General features: G+C 45.4%; 1 protein-coding gene across 1 annotated transcript in view; it reads right to left on the bottom strand.

Annotated features, from left to right (window-relative positions):
* Nucleotides 1–14,561, bottom strand: part of LOC126094632 (46 kDa FK506-binding nuclear protein) — a 69,703-nt gene that overhangs the window by 46,547 nt on the left and 8,595 nt on the right. The gene's annotated exons all lie outside the window — the stretch shown is intronic.

The following is a 14,561-nucleotide window of genomic DNA, read 5'->3' as shown; positions in this document are numbered from 1 at the left end:
TACACACTTTTGTGACAGCTAACTTCACATTCAGTCAAGCTGAAATCATTGTTCAATAGGATGAAAGTACACAAAAACCCTTCTGTAGCTGGCACCTCTTATAAGGATGAAATATATGAAGAAAAAAGCACAGAAAATATAATGTGACACTTGCTTCTATCTACAGGCTCTCTGTATCAGTAGAGGTATCACTAAGCAACAAACTAGTTCATGCAAATGCATCAAGGATCCTCAATTTTCCTTCTATTTCAGTCACAGCATTATAGGAAAAATAGGGAGGGGGGCTGAGCATAATTTCCAAGCTTATATAATTATTGGGATCAATGAACAAACTGGACTTGTCAGACTATTCTCACAGCCAAATACTATTTCATTGCCAAACATTAGTACACTAAGCAACTGAATCAAATTCCCCACTGGGGTTTCGACTACCTCTTACTGAGCCCTGAAATGCGGAATGTCCTACCCACTATCTCCCCCCCCCCCCCCCGAAGTGGTAATCAATATGCTGCTTCAACTATACACAGCCCCTGCTCCCAATCCCTTGCCTCATATCCCTGCTACAGACCTGATGCAAGACCTGTGTCTTACTTCCTCCCACAACCACCACCTCCAGTCAAGTCACATGCATCATCTATCCCATCAAAGGCAGGGCTACCTGTCAAAGCAGTCATGTGAGCTACAAGCTAAGCTGTCTGTCCAAATGAATGACCACCGACAAACAGTAGCCATGAAACAGCTGGATCACCCAGTAGCTGAGCCTACTGCCTACCACAACCTTCATTTCGATGACTGCCCTTGACATCTGGACCCTTCCTTGCAATATATCCTATGTTCCTGCAACCGTCCTGGCCTCCGTCTTTGTTAGTCATTGTCCTTCATCCACCTTTACCCTTCTCTGTTCCCACCCTAGCACTACAAACCCTTCTTCTGCAACAGATACATTCACAGTCTTTCCATTTCCCTCCATTTCAGCCACCAACCTCCCCCCCCCCCCCCCACGCAATCAAGATGGTCTCTAGTTTGATCCCCTGTCAGTCCTACAATCTATATCTATCCCTTTACACCTTTCACTTCTCGTAACATTCATTAATACTTAAAAAATACCATGCTGCATCACAGTTTGGAATCCATGCTAAACTGTAGGCCCCCTGTAAACAGCTGGGCAAAACCACCTCAAACGACATATGAAGACAACAGCACACTACCTCTAAAAGGATCATGCTTAGATAAGCATGTGTGTTCAAATAAACCTTCAGATTGACAACAGGTTTACCTCATGTAAGGCATGTTACATATGGAGTGAACTCATACCTGGGGCTACTACATAGATCAACCTTTAGCCACAGCCTTTCTTATTCACATTTGTTGGCTTCTCCACCTCAAAACAAAGCTACTGACTTCTGGCCTACTTATATCACATGCTACAATACATATCAGTATTTCACCACAACCAAGATTTTGGGCTGAGTCCAGGAAGGGACCCAGTACTGTTGGGCATACCATGGAGTTCATGCCCATGATTACAGCTGAAGGCCTCAATGGCAGCAAAGGCAGAGATGATTCAGTACAGTGGAACTGGCAGACCATTCCTCTGATGATAGTGCACATAAATCCTACTGCTCCATGGAATGAGGAGGGATATTCGAAGGCTAAGGGAGCAAACACCAAAAGAAAATCCTCCCTGTTAGGTCTAAAAGCCAGTAGAAAAGGACTGTTTTGTTGTTTTCACTACAAAGACAAGCCTCCTATCTAGCACACTAAATGGAAACTCCACTTCTATCACTTCAGGAATACATGGTAACTACAGAGACCGATGCTCATCCAAAGAACCTAAGAACCAAACACCAGAACTGATATTACCAGGAAACCAAAGTGACTAGGAACCCCACACATAATTATGAGGAAAAGTCAATTCTTATCCACAAAGTAGTTATAGAATTTTATTGTAATCAAATAGAAAACTCACAAGAACACCATTTTTCGACATAAGTCTTCTTGCGTTTCAACGCACTTGGTCCATCGTTGTGAAAGTTTCCTGATGCCCTCATAAAAGAAGGTCCTCAGTTGAGCTGCAATCCAGAAATCTCAGTTGAGCTGCGAGCCAGGAATGAACTGCTTTTTTCACTGCTTTGTCCGAGGCAAATCGATGGCCCCTTAATGCATGTTTGAGTGGACCAAACAAGTGATAGTCAGGAGGAGCCAGATTGGCACTATGGAGGATGATCCAGTACTTCAAATTTGAGTTTCTGGAGCGTTTCAGCAGTGTTGGCAGCAGTATGCTGACAGGCATTGTGGTGCCACGACAGAACACTTTTTGACAGCAATCTTCGGTGTTTGCTTCGAATTGCAGGCTTTAGCCTGGCATTAAGCATCTCACTATAAGATACACTCTTTACTGTTGTGCCCCTTTCCCCATAATGTTCCAGTACTGGACATTGTGCATCCCAAAAAAAACCATAAGCATCAGTTTTCCTGTGGATGGTTGGGTCTTGAACTTTCCCTTGCACAGTGAATTTGGATGTTTCCATTCCATACTCTGCCGTTTCTTCTCCAGCTCAATGATGGATACATGTTTCATCACCAGTAATGATCAAATGGCTCTAAGCACTATGGGACTTAATATCTGAGGTCATCAGTCCTCTAAACTTAGAACTACTTAAACCTAACTAACCGAAGGACATCACACACATACATGCCCGAGGCAGGATTCGAACCTGCGACCGTAGCAGCAGTGCGATTCCGGACTGAAGCGTCTAGAACCTCTCAGCCACAGAGGCCAGCCAGTAATGATCCTGTCTAAGAAGTTGTCCGCTTTGTTACCATAGCGATCCAAATGCTTTTTTGTAGATGTCGAAATGTGTTTGTTTATGCAACTGTATGAGTTGTTTTGGGACCCATCTTGCACAAACTTTATGAAACCCAAGTCTGTCGTGGATGATTTCGTAGGCAGAACCGTGACTAATTTGTAGATGATGTGCCACTTCGTAAACAGTTAATCGTCTAAGAGAATCAGTTCACGTGAACGCTCAATGGTTTCTTTATTTGTGGCGCTAAACAGTTGTCCAGCTCCTTCATCGTGTGTAACACTTGTGCAACTATTTCGGAATTTTCCAATCCATTGTGGCAAAACACTGTTCCCATACTGTACTGAAAGTCTTCAACAAATTTCGGCTCTGATACGCCTTCCGAGTACAAAAAATGGATCACTGAACGTTGCTTTTCTTTCGTGCAAATAGACAGAGGAGCAGCCATGATTAACAGGATGGCAGTGATAACTAAACGTACCAAGCAGCTTGAAAATTGCAAAGATATAACAACAAAAAAACAAACCACGCCTCATCAACGTAAAACGAAAGTACTACCAAAATAAACAAAAATATAAGTAAACTGCGGATAATAATTGACTTACCCTCGTAAACTGAAGGCGAAGTATATTGCTGAAGGGCAACTTTATGGAAAGGACAAAGGTACGTGTACTGTACTAGGAATAAGCAAGACAAAATGAAAAAGGATGAAAACAGAGCAAAGATTACATGCTATACTAGCATGGTAATAGGAAGAAAGCAAAGACTGGAGATGATTTTGTGCTGAATGAAGATATTCAAGCCACAACTGATACTGTGTTAACTATGTAGCTGAAATAACCATCAAAGCCAGGGTGAAATTAGGCAATAACAGTCTCTCAAACCAGGCATATTCCTCAGAGGATATAACAATGAGGATGGTGAGTTCCTTGGAAATATGGAAGACATATTACATGGGGCCAACATTACAATATAGCAGAGGACTAAACACCTAAGTTCAATTTGATAGATATGATGGGGCCTTCCAAATATGCAGAAAATACACTGAAGGCGAGAATGCTCTAGACTTCTGCGCCAGAAATAACATGACGCATAATACGTATCACTTCAGGCAGGGGTGGGGTTACCTTCAAAGTCTATGATGTTATTGAATTTAAGCATATGTTAAAATTCTGGAGTAAGTAAGTAAGAAACACGTATTTTTGTTTTCTTCAAAAAATTCCTGCTCCAAGATACAGGTCTTCAAAGATGACACCGCAATCATCATTTTCAAGACGCGACTTTTGGAATTTTTTAAAAAAATGCTGTATCTCTGTAACAGTTCCAGATATTTTGTTAGAGTTTTTTTATTTGAAAGATAACTGCTTTATGATTACAATAGTATCCTCTGTTTGGACATAAATGTCAAAGTTCTTTTACTGTCGCCTTTCGAATTTTTTTATAATTTACGAAACTCTCTTTCAAAAATGCCAATTCAGAAAAGTTAGATTTTTTCTGTTGATTATTACCATGTAGTACTATATTCTCTGTAACGGAGAGCTTCCACTTTTAAGTTGGACAAATTTCATTTTAAAAAATCTTTTTATTTTAACTTACAAGGTTAATGTATGTCTTCACTGGAGCTGTTTCTTACTAATTTCTTTGTTACAGTTGTTTCTTATCACTTTCTTTGTTGCAGTTATTTTTTTTTTAACTTTCTTCTAAGAAACTGAGACCATAAGTTCCGTGTTTTGTGAGGAATTTGCCAGTTGACACAATTACAGGGTGTTTTGTGAAAAGGACTCTTTGAAATGTCTTCTGACTGGGGCCACAGGAAAGAAATGTGCTGACTATGCATAGCCATAAAAGAGTGATATAAAAGATAAACAAAAAACCAGACTTTGTTCAGGTTGGGAATATGTTCTCATTTGAAGACTGTTTCAAAGTGAAGATGTTTCCAGTGACAACTTTGTGTGTTCTAAATGTTTTGACAGAACAACAAAGATAGTATCTGAACAAGGTGAAGCCTTCCATGGTGCAATGATGCAGATTTTGCATCAATAGACGAAGAATTAAATACCCTGAATAAGTCAACTACAGAGGCAGGTTTTAGTCCTGTTAAGAAACTGTTGATATGCATCAAGAAAGCCCAGAGAAATTACTCTAAAGCTATGGATGAATACTGACCACATTCTTCAAAGAAGACTTTCCATCTTCAGAAGAAAATGAACCAAAGCACTCTTGCACCTCTTGCCAGGAATTTTTCACAAATATCAATTCAGCTGTTGAATATTTTACATTCTACATTGAAAAGTGCAAGTTTTAACTTATTTTCCAGATACATTTTCGAAGAAAACAATTTTGAACCACATTCCATCAGTGTCAAAGCACATGGCAGACAAATCAAGAAATGTTATAAGATCTGTAAAAGACGTCTTTGGAAGACCATATCCCTATTATGGTCATCCTGCAAAGCAGCTCAAGTTCAAATAGTGCAGTCATTTTATCTGAAAGATATCATTGGAGTAATGACCAGGTTTCAATTTTCACAGAAGTGACATTTTCAAAACATGACCACAAGTGTTGCAGTTATAAGTGATGACACAGGACATGACTCAGCACATGCTTTGCTAGCAATGCACAAAATTCTTCAACTGCAAACAGGGGCAGAAAATCTAATTACTTCTGATCATGTTGAATTCAGTAAATCATTTGTGACAAATGATTTATGTATACAGTGCTACTGGTCAGTCACAGGAAGGGGCCTTGTCATGGTGTAGGAGGCCTGCTGAAGCACCATGCTACAAAGCACAACCTTTCCAGACCAAATACAGCTGTGATTCAGAATGCTCAGGATTTTACGAGAGTCATGAAATCTTAAACATCCACAGCCCTCAGTCTTTTGTCCAAAGAGGAAATCAAAGAAAACCATGAGCACAAAAAAGATTAACGGCCCAAGCATACTACTCCTGTGAAAGGAATTCAGGGGACATATTTGGACTCAAAGTGATGGGCGAACTCTTATTGCACACACTTTAAGGAGCAAGAAAGAAGAAATTTCGTTCTTTCGGCCAACACCTTAACAACAGCAGAATAATATTCAGATTCACAACCTGCGAACAGGGATGTTTGTGGAGTGTGTGTGTGACTGGCGAATTGCAGAGATTACAGACACCAGTTATGAGTTAAATGAAATTGTAGTGAACTTTATGCTACAACATGGACCAGCTGGATATAGGTTTCCAGCAGAAGGACAGCAACAATGCCATCAGTGCTCACTTCCTGTTCACAATGTTTTGAAGCTTATAAGTGCTCCAATTCCTATTGGTTCAACGGGAAGGCATCACTATATCAAAGGAAGGTACTGAAGCAGTGGAACACATTTTAGTTCACTGACTGGCTAATTTCAGTCCAAAACAAGTGCACAGAAGTTGCACAACCCTGTCATGTGATAATAAACCAGGTTTCACGTATGGCAAAAATTTCAATTGCTTATGGTTCATTGGTTGGTTTAAAAGGGAGGTAGAGACCAAACTGCAAGGTCATCGGTTCCTCGTTCTGATTAAAGTAATTCCACAAGGGTGGGAGAAAAATAATTGATACATACAAAAAACAGCTGGAAAAAAAAGGAGGAAACCACAAGAATGACAGAAGGGCAACAAACACGAAAATGGACAAAATCGGAGAAGAAAACCAGAGAGAAACGCAAGAAACATGAAGAGATCGAAACAAGAAAGCAAATTACCATGGCTGGCTGACAATGAAAATAAAAAGGAGAAGCCAACCACTCTGCAACACATTAAAACCTCTACCCTAAAAGCACTAGGGTGGAGACACAGATGGACAAAGGACATGCTCAAACTTAGATCAAACGATAAATCCCACCCTCACAAAGAGAACGGAAAACTAAATTTGCTATTGAAGCATTGTCACCTAACACAGAATGTAGGGTGTTGGGAAATTTAAAAGTCCGCTGCAGAGTGGCTAAAAGTGGGCAGTCCAGCAAGAGGTGGACAATCGTCATTTGTGAGTCACAGTGACACCAAGGTGGGTCCTCAGAGACTGAGGAGGTAACTACATGTTAGCCACGTATGGCCAATGCAGAGCCGGCAGAGGACAACTGATTCCCTGTGAGAGGACCGCACAGAAGACTTCGGCACATTCCTAGTCTCCTTAATGATACACAGTTTGCTGTGTGTACTGTTAAGTCATTCCGCTTCCCAAAGCCGAAAAACCCTGCAGTGTAAGACAGAATGCAGCTCAGTTTCAGAAATGCCCATCTACAGAAGCAGTTTCCGCATAGCCTCTTTGGCCAGCCTGCCAGCAAGTTCCTGGGGGCCACACAAACACCACTAAACAACAGAATCGTTCCAGGGCATAGATGGGCTCCTGGATGGACGCTACCAAAGGATGGCACGAATAGCACAGGCCGATAACTTGTAGGCTGCTCAAGGAGTCAGTACACAGGAGAAATGACTCACCAGGACTCGAGTGGGTGTGCTCAAGTGCAAGAGATATGGCTCCCAGCTACGCAGTGGAAACACTGCAGCCATCTGGAAAGGAGTGCTGTTCAATATGTCCTCCGTGAAGATACGCAAAGCCTACATGACCATCAGCAATCAAGCCAGGGGTGTAAACCACTTCCTGGCCCCAGTACACGTCAAGAATCAAGAGGAAGTGGTATCGGAGAGCTGCAGGTTTTAACAGAGTCCTTAGGGCCATACGAAAGTTCCAGAAGGATCTGCGGCCTATGTTGTAGACCATGGAGGTGTACGTGAATGGACCTTGAGGAGAGCTCCAGTTCAGACACAAGGAACCGGACGCAAAGCACAATCATAAGCCCTGGCCTGAGCTGCTGATGCAGGAGATGAACCGTGGTGGTTGGGAAAAGGAGACTGTAATTCGTATGCGCAGGAGAACTACAAATGTGTGCAACATAACTGGCGAGCAGTTGTGCACACCTAACCTTCAGTGGAGGGACCCCGGTCTCCACCAGGACGCCGGGGGAGTGACGCAACAGGAAGATGGGGAACTGGTCACTACCACACAGGTCACCTGTGTTCTCCAGTGGATAGATGGGAGATGGCCAGGACTGCAAAACGAGAGATCAATGGTCGAGTATGTGCCATGTGCCACACTGAAATGTGTGGGAGCACCTGTATTTAAGAGGCCGAGGTCGAGTTGTGAAAGTAAATTTTCGACCCCCCTACCTCGGCCAGTAAGCATGGCGCCACCCCACAAGGGGTTATGTGCATTAAAATCTCCCAAAAGTAGGAAAGGTTTAGGGAGTTGATCAATCAGTGCAGCCCATATGTTCAAGGGTACTGCACCATCTGTAGGAAGATATACATTGCAGACAGTTATTTCCTTCGTCGTCCGTATCCTGACAGCGACAGCTTCAAGAGGGGTTTGAAGGTGCACAGGTTCACTACATACTGAGTTCAGGACAGAGGTGCAAACTCCACCTGACATACTATTATAGTCGCTACAGTTCCTGTAGTACCCCTTACAGCCACAGAGGGCAGCAGTCCACATTGCCAGGAAGCAGGTTTCCTGGAGGGCAATGAGAAAGCTTGTGTAAAGCTTAACAGTTGCCATAGTTCAGCCAGGTGGTGGAAAACACTGCCACAATTCCCCTGGAGGATTACGTGATCACAAGACTGGGAACGTATGAAACACTCAATGAGGCATTCTACACCTCAGGGCCACCTGCGGCCACTAGATGAGTACCTGTGTGATTGACATCCATTGTGTGTGAGGGCAAAGTGAGATCTAGGCCCTCAGCAGACGCCAGAATCTCCACCTTATCCTCAGACATAGAGCTTGTAGGTAGTGGTGATGTGGGTCCACTGCAGTGTCTTTGTTCTTGGCGGTCCTTTTCTTTTTAGGTTTCTGTCACTGCTCCTTACCTTTGTCTGGCTGGGAGGGCTTCACTGAATCAGTCTCAGGGATTGTGGAGGACCGTGAAGCACTACAACCAGCTACCTGTGGTTGCTTCAGCCACTTTGCCACTGGTAGGAACCTGGAAAGGGAGTGACCCAAGGGATCCATTCCTGACAAGAGGAGCTGAGGAAAACTTACACTTCTCCGGCTGAGAAGTGGGGACTGACATCCTCGATGGTTGGGGTGGGGAGAGGGGGGGGGAGGGGTCGCTACTAGGGGGGGGGGGGGTGTCGCTACTGACGTAGCCTTTCATTTTCTATTACCCTCAGTGTAGGTCAGTCAGTCCAGGGTCTTGTATTCCATTATTTTTCTTTCTTTCTGGAGAATCCTGCAGTCTGGCAAGCAAGGAAAATGGTGCTCTCCACAGTTGACACAGATGAGAGGTGGGGCACATGGAGTATTGGGATTTGATGGGCATCCACAATCTCGACATGTGATGCTGGGAGTACAGCAGGAAGACATTCGGCCAAACTTCCAGCACTAAAGCACCACATTGGGGGAGGGATATATGGCTTGATGGAGGTAGACAATCAGCTTGACCTTCTCAGGTAATGGGTCACCCTCAAAGGCCAAGATAAAGGCACCAGTGGTGACCACGGTTTTTTGTTTTGTTTTGGTTTTAGGGCGCAAAACTGCTATGGTCATTAGCGCCCGGTCTGGGACTTAAGAAACAGTAGAAAACCGAAAATGGAAACCAGCAGCAATGGGAATGAAAAATTGGAGAAACTAAAAACAGAAGGAAGGCTTAAAAATCCTCTACAGAAAGGGGTTGGTTGTCCCCAAAAAAAGCTTCAAATGACTGACGTCATTTCACTGGCACTAATAAACTCAAGAACGCGATCGGCCAAGCGCGTGTCATCTGCTAAAATCGACGATATATCAGGCGACAGCTGTAGACGGGAGCGTAACAGATTAAAATAAGGGTCTTCCCGGCCACAGCTGAGAGCAGTGGGGACAGAGTGGGGGAGGATCGCCGCTTAAAAGATGTCGATGGCTAAAAAGACAGTGCCCTATCCGGAGTCTAGTTAAAACGACGACGCGTTCAGGAGGAAGAGGTCCAAGCACAAGGAAGAGCTTTCACGTCCCGCAATTTATTACGGGGAAGTGTCGACCAATGTGCGTGCCATAAAAGAACAACACGACGACATAAAACGCTCCGTAGATCGGCGAAGGGAATCGATTGAATAGATGGCCGAAGAAGAGAGACTACAGCCTTGGCTGCTATATCGGCCGCCTCATTTCCACAGATACCAACGTGTCCCGGGAGCCAGAGGAACGCCGGTGAAGCAAGCGCAGACAGTCCTGAATCCGGTGGACCAGAGGGTGCACAGGGTAAAGAGCTTGGAGACTGAGGAGAGAGCTGAGAGAATCTGAGCAGATAACGTACTGTATCCGCTGATGGCGGCAGATGTAGTGGACAGCCTGGAGAACAGCGTAAAGCTCCGCAGTACAGGGCTATTACAAATGATTGAAGCGATTTCACAGCTCTACAATAACTTTATTATTTGAGATATTTTCACAATGCTTTGCGCACACATACAAAAACTCAAAAAGTTTTTTTAGGCATTCACAAATGTTCGATATGTGCCCCTTTAGTGATTAGGCAGACATCAAGCCGATAATCAAGTTCCTCCCACACTCGGCGCAGCATGACCCCATCAATGAGTTCGAAAGCATCGTTGATGCGAGCTCGTAGTTCTGGCACGTTTCTTGGTAGAGGAGGTTTAAACACTGAATCTTTCACATAACCCCACAGAAAGAAACCGCATGGGATTAAGTCGGGAGAGCGTGGAGGCCATGACATGAATTGCTGATCATGATCTCCACCACGACCGATCCATCGGTTTTCCAATCTCCTGTTTAAGAAACATCAAGATGGAAGTGCGGTGGAGTACCATCCTGTTGAAAGATGAAGTCGGCGCTGTCTGTCTCCAGTTGTGGCATGAGCCACGCGTGAAACTTGCCCACACGTGTTCAACCGTTTCTTCGCTCACTGCAGGCCGACCCGTTGATTTCCCCTTACAGAGGCATCCAGAAGCTTTAAACTGCGCATAGCATCGCCGAATGGAGTTAGCAGTTGGTGGATCTTTGTTGAACTTCGTCCTGAAGTGTCATTGCACTATTATGACTGACTGATGTGAGTGCATTTCAAGCACGACATACGCTTTCTCGGCTCCTGTCGCCATTTTGTCTCACTGCGCTCTCGAGCGCTCTGGCGGCAGAAACCTGAAGTGCAGCTTCAGCCGAACAAAACTTTGAGTTTTTCTACATATCTGTAGTGTGTCGTGACCATATGTCAATGAATGGAGCAACAGTGAATTTATGAAATCGCTTCAATCATTTGTAATAGCCCTGTATAAACAGAACACTAGTCGGGAAGCCGAAAGTGATTTGGGGTGTCGCCAACAATATAGGCACTCCCTACACCTAACGATGTTTTCGAGCCATTGGTGTAAATAAATGTGGTTTCCTTCATTTGTGCACATAGAGCAGCAAATGCCCGACGATAAACGAGGTAAGGGGTACCATCCTTGGGAAATCGACAAAGGTCACGGAGCAGGCAGATCCGGGGACAGAGCCAAGGCGGTGCTGTACCCCAAGTTGTCAAGAAGGTTTTAGGAAAGCGGAAGGAAAGAGAACGGAGCAGTTGACGGAAGCGGACTCCCAGTGGTAGTAGGGAGGAAGGGCGGCCTGCGTACCCTACATCAAAGGAGGCGTTGAAAAAAATGTCATCGGCTGGATTAGCAGGCATGGAAGACAGATGGCTAGCATAACGACTCAGAAGGACTGCTCGCCGATTGGACAGCGGAGGTTCAGCAGTCTCAGCATAAAGGCTTTCCACAGGGCTGGTGTAAAAAGCTCCAGACACTAAACGAAATCCACGGCGGTGGATAGTCGAGACGCTGAAGAATAGACGGCCGAGCAGAGGAGTAGACTATGCTTCCATAGTCCAATTTCGAGCGCACTAAGGGACGATAGAGGCGGAGAAGGACCACTAGGTCTGCTCCCTAGGAGATACCATTCAGGACACTGAGGGTGTTGAGGGATCGCAGACAGCGAGCCGAAAGATAGGAAACGTGGGAGGACCAGCACAGTTTTCTGTCAAACATAAGACCCAAGAATTTAGCGACATCTGAAAACGGAAGGTTGACAGGTCCTAGATGTAAGGAGGGTGGAAGAAAACTCCTTACGTTGTTGCCAAAAATTAACACAAATGGTCTTACTGGGAGAAAAACAGAAGCCGCTTTCGACGCTCCAAGAGTAGAGGCGATCGAGACATCCTTGAAGACGTCGTTCAAGAAGGTTGGTCCGTTGAGAGCTGTAGTAGATTGCAAAATCGTCCACAAAGAGGGAGCCCGAGACATCAGGAAGGAGACAATCCATAATTGGATTTATGGCAATGGCAAACAGTACAACACTCAGCACGGAGCCCTGGGGTACCCCGTTTTCTTGGGAGAAAGTATGGGAGAGAGTAGTGTTCACCCGCACCCTAAATATGCGCTCTGCCATAAATTCGTGAAGAAAAAGGGGCAGCCGACCTCGAAAGCCCCAAGAGAATAGTGTGCGGCATGCCTCGTTCCACCAAGGAACTGGGGGGCGCCGGGGCAATTCGGAGGTGCGGGGTATTGAACATTCCGCAGCTGTAAGAATAACTTCTGTAATATGAGTGACCTCATCGTCGACGCTAGGAAAGTGACGGTCACTGAATGTCGCTAGAGACAAAAAGTGTCCAACTGGCTTGGGCAAACTTCCAGCGAAGCGGGCGCATATATAGCAGTTGAGGCTGCAGTCTAAGGACACATGGAAAGTGGTCACTCGAGTGTGTATCATCAAGGGCGAACCATTCGAAGCACCGAGCTAGCGGAACAGTACCGACCACAAGGTCCAAATGAGATAAATTTGTCGTGGAGGCAGACAAAATGTAGGGACCCCAGTGTTGAGGCAAACTAGATCCGCTTGGTGGAAGACGTCTAGCAATGTGAGCCACGTGGACAAGGATGTGGAGATCCCCATAGCGGGTGGTGGGCATTGAAGTCCCCAACCAGCAAATAGGGGAGTGGAAGCTGACCAAGAAGATGAAGGAGATCAGTCCGTGCCATTGGTGTGGACGATGGAATGTATACAGTACAAAGAGAGAACGTGTATCCAGAAAGGGAAAGACTGACGGCGACAGCTTGAAAGGAAGCGTTTAAGTGGATTGGGTGATAATGGAGAGTATCATGGAGAAGAATCATGAGTCCTCCATGGGCTGGAGTGCCTTCAACAGATGGGAGATCATATCGGACGGACTGAAAATGAGGGAGAACAAAGCAGTCATGGGGACGCAGCTTTGTTTCCTGAAGACAGAAGATGACCGGCGAGTAGGATCGTAAGAGGATAGACAATTCATCCCAATTGGCTCGAATGCCACAGATATTACAGTGGACAATAGACATAGGGTGAACAGAAAATGGAGGAATGTGACCAAGGGTGCCGTCAACTCAACAACTGCTCAGAGCTTGCAACCGACAGCATGGAATGGCATTCAGCCGAAGGCAGAAGATCCTGATCCATAGGTTGTTCAGGAGCAGCTCCCGCCACCAGCGATCGGCCGGTTGATCGGCCACCAGCATTGCGCCTCGGCGACAGAAGACGCCCAAGGGCGATTTCCGCCAGGTGGTGCTGTAGATGGGACACGCCTTGGCGGAGAAGGAGATGAACTGGGTTTCTTTGTAGCCTTTTTGGAAATATGATGTTTGGATGAAGGAGGAACCGATGGTTGTGCAGTTGGGGTATGTAAAAAATCTTCACGAGTATGCTCTTTTTTCAAAGTCTTGGTGTCTGACTTTTGGGCTCGAGATTTAGCAGAACCCGATGAAGGGTGAGCCATAAAGTGGGCAGGCAAAAGTGGTGAGGATGAACAGGCGATCTTCGCGCTGGCCGATCTGACGATCGTGGCACTAAAAGTGAGGTCGCAAGTCTGCATGGCCGCCTCCTTTGTTGGCCGAGGAGAAGCAAGGACAGTGCTGTATTTTCCTGTCTAAGGCACGGTGGGTTGTAGACTGGTGAATAATTTTCGAGCAGCAAAGGTCGACACCTTTTCCTTCACTCTGATTTCCTGGATGAGCTTTTCGTCCTTAAAAACGGGGCAATCTCTAGAGGAAGCAGCGTGGTCACCCATACAGTTGATGCAGTGAGGGGATGGAGGTGGACAAGCACCCTCATGGGCATCCTTGCCACATGTAACACATTTGGCCGGATTGGAACAGGACTGGCTGGTGTGATTGAACCGCTGACACCGATAGCAACGCGTAGGGTTTGAGACGTAAGGGCGAACGGAAATTATCTCATAGCCTGCTTTGAATTTGGATGGGAGTTGAACTTTGTCAAATGTCAAGAAGACAGTGCGGGTTGGAATGATGTCTGTGTCAACCCTTTTCATAACTCTATGAACAGCCGTTACGCTGAATTTCTTCATCAGACAATCCATCGAGGGAGCATGTATATACGACTCCACGCGAGGAATTTAAAGTGCGGTGCGCTTCAACCCGGACAGGGAAGGTGTGGAGCAGTGAAGTACGCAGCAATTTTTGTGCCTGGAGGGCACTGACTGTTTCTAACAACAAGGTGCCATTCCATAATCTGGAACAAGACTTTACAGGACCTGCAATTGCGTCGACACCTTTCTGAATAATGAAAGGGTTGACCGTGGAGAAGTCGTGACCTTCGTCAGACCGAGAAACAACAAGGAACTGTGGCAACGATGGAAGAACTGTCTGTGGCTGAGACTCAGTGAACTTACACTTGTGAGCAGACATAGTGGAAGGTGAGGAAACCATTGCGGAAGAATCC

Source organism: Schistocerca cancellata, chromosome 8 (assembly GCF_023864275.1).
Source record: "Schistocerca cancellata isolate TAMUIC-IGC-003103 chromosome 8, iqSchCanc2.1, whole genome shotgun sequence".
NCBI lineage: Eukaryota > Metazoa > Arthropoda > Insecta > Orthoptera > Acrididae > Schistocerca > Schistocerca cancellata.
Note: the sequence above shows the minus strand (reverse complement) of the source record. Positions and strands in the feature narration are given on the sequence as shown.